This window comes from Mytilus galloprovincialis, chromosome 3, assembly GCF_965363235.1.
Source record: "Mytilus galloprovincialis chromosome 3, xbMytGall1.hap1.1, whole genome shotgun sequence".
Lineage (NCBI taxonomy): Eukaryota > Metazoa > Mollusca > Bivalvia > Mytilida > Mytilidae > Mytilus > Mytilus galloprovincialis.
In genome coordinates this window covers 75,688,668-75,696,315 of record NC_134840.1, presented here as the reverse complement: position 1 = coordinate 75,696,315, position 7,648 = coordinate 75,688,668, and the positions used below count along the sequence as shown (strand labels likewise).

Here is a 7,648-nt window from a genome sequence, read left to right as displayed (position 1 = left end):
TAGACGGTTCCCGCCTTAAATGAAAGTGGCCGCATTCGTGTTCATTCTTGATATTGAAATATAAGTTGTGTTTAATGATAATACATAACATATATAAAGGTCGAGGATGAACACGGATGCGGCCACTTTCATTTTTGACAAAAACCATATAAAAAGTGACAGTTTTTGGCATATTTGATAGATTTTTCATATTTAAGCTAGAATCGGGGCGTTTTTAATGAGTAAATCAGTTAAAATCTTTCACAAAAAATAATTGAATCAATTGAAATAGAAATTTAAGTGTTTAAAAAGTGTCCAAAATCTTTCGTCAGATGAACTTGAAATTTGAGGCCAAAAACGGCCCTTACCGGACCTACTCCTTTACGAAGGGATGAATTCAACTTCACTATTTGGAACTCTTGGTTTAAGGTAGCACAATACAAAGATTTTGTCACTCCCAATCAGACACTTTAAACTGATGTAATTCATTTCATCCTTCTTTATATTTTATAAATGAGGTACCAAAAGAAAGAAGAAAGATTAATCTTTCAAATTGTGATAATTTCATTATGACATAATTATTACATAATTAATTATTATGTAATTATTTGCTATATTGTGATGTCCACACTTGAATGAATTTAGCTTCTTTGTTCTTCATAGCATCCCAAAATATTTTATATATTCTTGTACAACACAGCTTGACCTCCAAAACTGTGTCTCAGATTTCCAAAAACATCAATAGAACAAATTTTATACCCAATTTAATTTAGTGGTCTCTTATGAATTTATGTTGCAAACTTCATTGAAGATTTATGAGAGAATGAAATACAATAGGAAAAATCTGAGACACAGTTTTGGAGGTCAAACTGTGTTGTGCAAGAATCTATAAAATATTTTTGGATGCTATGAATAACAAAGAAGCTAAATTCATTCAAGTATAGATATCACAATATGGCAACTAATTACATAACAATTAATGATTTAATAATTATGTCATAATGAAATTATCACCATTTGAAAGATTAATCCTTCTTCTTTCTTTTGGTACCTCATTTATAAAATTTAAAGAAAGATGAGTTGAATTACATCAGTTTAAAGATGTCTGATTGGGGATGAAAAATCTTTGTATTGTGCTACCTTAATAGCTTCCTTGTGAGCAGCAACCCTCTATCAAGAAAGTCATGATACGAAATGCAAGCACGGGAATGTCGTATCAATTGGGAGATGTATACCCCGTATGCAGTATATTGTATCAAAAATAATAGCTTTAATTCCAATACTTGGAATAAGAGTTTTGTTATTTTTTCTCCGTAACTGTTATATGAATCAAAAGTTCTTCTGGACAGATAAGAGCTCTTCGTGAATAAAAAAACGAGAAGAAATGATTGAAATGTGTATTTATTAAACTTGAGTTATCTCCCATTCATCATGAATTAAAACATAAAATGACAATTTCCTTAATGAAAAAAGGACTGTAATTACATTAATTCCAGTATGATTATGTTTGGATTTTTTTTTTAAATAAGTGGAATGTAATAGTTTTATCCCTGTATCATGTGCATGACTTTATGTTACTTATAAGAATTTTACTCTGCAATAAAATGATTTTTTACTGGTAAACAGTATTTCCCATAAAAATGAAAAAGGTTACGATGGCGGGGAGAAGGAAAAATATTTACTTTGATACAAACATGTATGTCCCAATTCTCACTTAAAATCAGTATGTTAAAACTCATAAACACTTAAACTGATGTATATATTATTTATTTTTGCAGAATGCATGATACCAAATAACAAATATTTCTTTAAATCTCATGAAAAGTTATAATGTTCATTTTTTATCTTTTAAGGAAACTTTTCCAAGACCAGCTACAGACCAGATAAAAAAATGCAAGATATGGAGAATAATATTTGAATGGCGAAAAATTGTACTGTTTGGGAGGTGTTTGTCTGTTTCTTTATTTTGTTTTCGTCAATCAATTTTCTATGAAAGGGTTACCTCATATGAATAGGTGTGCCTTGGTACTCGTTATTTCACACCGGACCTATTTCACTAACAATCTTTTGGGGCTATTCTTGTGTGAATATTTACATGCAATTCTTAACTTTATCAAGTGCCATAGTCAACTATTTGTGTTCATTTTTTTTCTAAATATTGACAAAATCAGTTCCAAATGAACGAATGTATGAAAAACATAGAAAACACAAACCCTTAAAAAATTATGACTATAGACCGAGTGATGAAATCTTGTTTTTTTTATACACATTTCATTTTTTTTATTCCAGGAAGATTTGTAAAAGAAATTTGTTGCGAAAATCACTTACTGAATAAAAAACATAGAAATTAAAGCTGGTTAATGCTAAGGCTCTTGTAGTTTAATATTGGATCTCTTAGGCTTGCGTTTATTCTTAAAAATTATTTCTGGAATTAAAGACCATCATATATTTCGATGATGAAAAATCGTTAAGGTACAGTTGTTTTACCCGGTGCCTTGGAAATTATATCATTGCACATGTACACCAGTTTACATATCTAAATTATGTCATTAAATATATTTATTAGAAATGATCTTTGGTTGTTTATTTTACAAAAATGTTGTACAGTATATGACCATGTGATATATGGTCAATCCAATAGGATTCTGCCCTGACCCGTGGGATATTGAAAATCCCATATTGTTTTTTGAATCAAATTGCAAAATATATTTGATAATAACAGCAGGAAAGCAATGATATTAATGAATCCCATGTAATTCGGCACATTTTGGTTATATACATGACACTGTAGCTCTAAGAAGAGGCAGCGGCTGATTTGCAAATGAGTGTTTTGCAAATTAAAAGTGTCCAGTCTTTATTGCACAAATTCTTAAATTTCCTCCAATCAGGTGAAAACTTGACTGCAAGAGTCAGTTTCTCAAAAGTCAGTTTCTCAGAAGTCAGTTTAACAACATTTTCTTTAAAAAAAAATACACACACTTGAAATGAAGGATTGATTGGTAGATTTTATAAAAAGCTGTTTGTGTTTCATTGTGCTGATATAAGTGCATACATGTTGACAATGGTTAAAAACATGTTGCCATTGAATAGTTCGGAACATTTGATTTGCCTCTTCTTTTGTGAAACTATTTTTGTAACAGACCCAACGTGATAATAGATCTTTTATACGGTATATGAAACAAATAAATTAAAAATACTCTTTTTACTCATTTGAAGAAAAACATGGCTTTTAAACAAACTCATCATAGATGCCCGTATTGAAATTTTGTGTTCGCGCCAGATGCGTGTTTCGTCTACAAAAGACTCCGATTAAATATCAATTCTCGTCATGAACGTGTGAATTTTAAAAGAGTTTAAAAAGGTTAAATAAAGAACGAAGTTAAAAAGCATTGAGGACCACAAAGTCCTAAACGTTTTGCCAAATACAGCTAAGGTAATCTATTCCTGAGATAGAAAGGTCTTAGTATTTCGAATAATTAATACTTTTGATTAATTTATCAATTATGACCTTATCAATGATAATTCATGCCAGCACATAAGTGCTGACAACTGGGCTGGTGATATACTCGGTGAATAAAAACTCCACCAGCAGTGGTTGTAAATAAAATATCATAGATTCCCGGATTGAAATTTTGTATTTGGGCCAGACACATCTCTCTATCTGAGGCGAATCTGATTATTTGATAAAAAAAAAGCACATTCCTTACTAAATAAATGTATCCTTTCAAGCATTATGTGATGAATGTGAGGAGATCCTTAACAATCGAATTCACCATTTTAAGTTGATAGATTATATCTGTTTGCAAAGGTGCGACATTTATTGACCCCTATATCCAGAATAATGATTAAAAGGGTTAGATGAAGAAAAAATCCTGCCATATGCATGAAGAAATGTTTGGGATAAAGATTTCACTAGAGGCAATAAAGATTCCAAAGTCTTAACAGTTATATCTAAATATATACTAGGCTTCATTTCGGGGCCTTTTATAGCTGACTATGCTGAATGGGCTTTGTTCATTGTTGAAGGCCGTACGGTGACCTATAATTGATAATTTCTGTGTCATTTTGGTCTCTTGTGGAAAGTCGTCTCATTGGCGATCATACCACATCTTCGTTTTTGATATTCATATTTACGTTACTTATAACGCATGGTGCAAAGAGATCCTATCCGTTTTCAGGTCAAGCACTATGTGTAAAAGTAAAATCTCAAAAAATACAGAACTCCGAGAAAGATTCAAAACAGCAAGTCCCAAATCATATGGCAAAATTAAAAGCTCAAAAACACATCAAACGAATGGAAATCAACTGTCATATTTCTGACTTGATATAGGCATTTTTATGAAGAAAGTGGTGGATTGGACCTGTTTTTTTTATAGGTAGCTAAACCTCTCACTTGTATGGCAGTCGTATAAAATTCTATCATATTGACAACGATGTGTGAATAAAAAAACCCAGACATAATAGATAAAAATATCAAAATAGAGGTACAGCAGTGAACATTGTGATATAATGTATACGTATTCGAGTAACAAAATGATGTGTATGGTATACAAATAACCATATTCAACCAAGAAAAATCACACTCATTGCATAAATAGTGGACGGCGAGAGAAAGTTATTGTTCTACCGATTATTAAAATTCCAGTTATTATATTATTATATATTATTTAATCCACACTGCTTTTCAACATAAAAAGGGTAGCAAACGTTATAACTTTATTATTTTATGATACCATACGGCATATTTTGTAAATAGTGGACCAAAAGGTAGATCATGATACACAGAGGATTAAGTAATCAGTATGCTGGAGTTTCTTATTGACAACATACAATGTATTTGTTGAATTTGGAGGTAGACCTTTTAAACAAATTGTCGGTATTCCTATGGGAACGAACTGTGCGCCTTTCTTTTCCGACTTCTCATTATTTTCATATGAGCCGGAGTTCCTTTAGGCGCTTGTCAAAATCAAGAAGATCAAAGAAGCTATTTAAATTCACATTCAGATATTCGGATTTTCTACATTGGCTAGAGGAATAGGGGGAGGGTTGAGATCTCATAAACATGTTTAACCCCGCCGCAATTTGCGCCTGTCCCAAGTCAGGAGCCTCTGGCCTTTGTTAGTCTTGTATGTTTTTTCATTTTAGTTTCTTGTGTATAATTCGGAGTTTAGTATGACGTCCATTATCACTGTACTAGTATACATATTTTTTTAAGGGGCCAGCTGAAGGACGGGAGTTTCTCGCTACATTGAAGACCCATTGGTGGCCTTCGGCTGTTGTCTGCTCTATGGATTCAATGAATATATCCCCTAGCATTAGAAATTAAAGAAACACAAGACATGGTTTACCCACCTCATTTTTAGACTTGTACCTAGAATTTGACATTCGCAGTCATCTCAGTACTAGAATCTATAAAAAAAAAAAAAAAACCGAGACGATTTCAATTCGAAAGTTATGAATTTCCGCAAACCTCAGTAGCAATATGCCAACTTCACATGCATATGAGATATATATTTCCTAACTTATTCGGAATTCGAGGGCTTGCAGCTGCTACTCAGACTTTGCAAAACGTCACCAGTGCCTGAGTAGAAAGTTGATGGACCAGGTCTTGAAGTAATAAAACCTTCAAGTCAGTTGTTTGTACTCATACTCCAAAATCAACTAATCAAAATGCTGGATTTCATGTTTCAAGCATAATTTTTGTGCTTCAAAGTTTTATAACTTCTTTGTACTTGTTTGACTTTATAAATATTTTGATATGAGCGTCACTGATGAGTCTGATGTGGACGAAACGCTCGTCTTGCGTACTAAATCATAATCCTGGTACCTTTGATAACTACTTACACCACTGGGTCGATGCCACTGCTAGTGCACGTTTCGTCCCCGAGGGTATTGCCAGCCCAGTAGTCAATACTTCGGTGTTGGCATGAATATCAATAATGTGGTCATTTTCATAAATTTCCTGTTTACAAAACTTTGAATTTTTCGAAAAATTAAGGATTTTCTTATCCAGGCATAGATTACCTTAGCCGTATTTGGCACAACTTTTGGAATTTTGGATCCTCAATTCTCTTCATCTTTGTACTTGTTTGGTTTTATAAATATTTTGATATGAGAGTCACTGGTGAGTCTTACGAAGACGAAACACACGTCTGGCGTACTAAATTATAATCCTGGTACATTTGATAACTAATTCAAACCCTGGGGTATGTCAAAGAACGTCTCGTCCTTTTTCTAAAAAAAAATCATCAGAAGATACCAAGACCTTTAGGATAAATATTTCGGATCAACTTCACAAATAATACATAATGATCTGGGTACTGACGTTGATTATCATCTTAATAACTGGTTATAATATACTATTATGTGTCTTTAAAAACAATATTCTTACTGTTAATTGTTTGTCTTTATGAATGATACTGTTTTAGTGATATCGATTTGACGTGGATCTGCAGTTATAGATCACGTCATTCTGTTATTATTCTATGGTAAACATTTTTGTATACTCGTCTTTCATTTTTTGCTAATGTGCTTTGTCTTTATTGTTGTGGTTCTTTGTTACATATCACAATGGCTCTGTACATCCCATCATTGTGCTATTGTGCTTTTGTGAATTTTGTTTATCATTATGTTTCATTTTTGCTAATGTGTTTTGTATACCTAGAAATAGAAAGATGTGTTATGAGTGCCAATGACACAACTCTCCATCCAAGTAACAAGTTATAAAAGTAAACCATTAGAGGTCAATGTACGGCCTTAAACACAGAGCCTTGGCTCACACCAAACAGAAAGCTATAAAGGGCCCCAAAAATTACTAGTTTAAAACCATTCAAATGCCTTTTTGTTTTTCTTTCAGTTTGTTACATAATTGTTTGTTTTTATAGTGATTAAGATTATAACACAATATTGACTGCTGTACCCCTATTTTTTTACATTTTTTCCTATTGTTTCTGTTTATAATGAGATTTTAACACCAAAAGGATTAATAGTTTTTCAATGAGCTCGCCTCAAAAATTTTGTTAACCCCCAAAAAAGGATATCTGTAGGATTCTGATTTATGGATCCATTATAATAAAATCAGCAATTTCAAATGTCGTCGCTCGCTTATTAATTCACATAAAAATTACAATTTTTTGGTGCTAAAAAAGATTTATGTTTCTTGCTTATAAACAGTCAAATGTCGTCGCTCGCTTATTAATTCACATAAAAATTACAATTTTTTGGTGTTAAAAAAGATTTTTGTTTCTTGCTTATAAACAGAAGTTTTGCAGAAAAAAATTAAAATATGTCCAGCTTTCAACAAATTTCAAGTATGGCTTGCTTAAAAATTTCAGACTAAATTAAGAACCAAAAATTCTCTTGCTCGTTATGATGTTTGTACATGAATGTCAATCGAACAAATATTTAATTTAGAGTGGCCTAATTTATTATTTATTAGAGTTTTAAGTAAGCTTTTATTCCGTTAATGACACCTGACTATTCAAACGATTGTTTGTGTTTGAAAACCATGACCATATTAGGTATCAGAAATTATTTTATCTTTCCGAGGACTGATATCGTAGTAGCTGGTTCTGAAATGAACTTGTTTGTCTTTTCATTCTTGTGTCATTTGTTTCGAAGCTCATTTGGCATATACCATAAATCCCTAAATTGTTATGACTGCTTCAGT

At 32.0% G+C, this 7,648-nt stretch overlaps 1 long non-coding RNA gene across 1 annotated transcript in view; it reads left to right on the top strand.

Moving 5' to 3' along the window:
• The window catches only part of LOC143068955 (uncharacterized), a 5,707-nt gene extending 3,159 nt beyond the window's left edge, over positions 1 to 2,548 (top strand). Inside the window, exon 2 of the long non-coding RNA XR_012976280.1 lies at positions 1,833 to 2,548. This is a non-coding gene — a long non-coding RNA (uncharacterized LOC143068955). The remainder of the gene's footprint in view (positions 1 to 1,832) is intronic.
• The last annotated feature ends 5,100 nt before the right edge of the window (positions 2,549 to 7,648 follow it).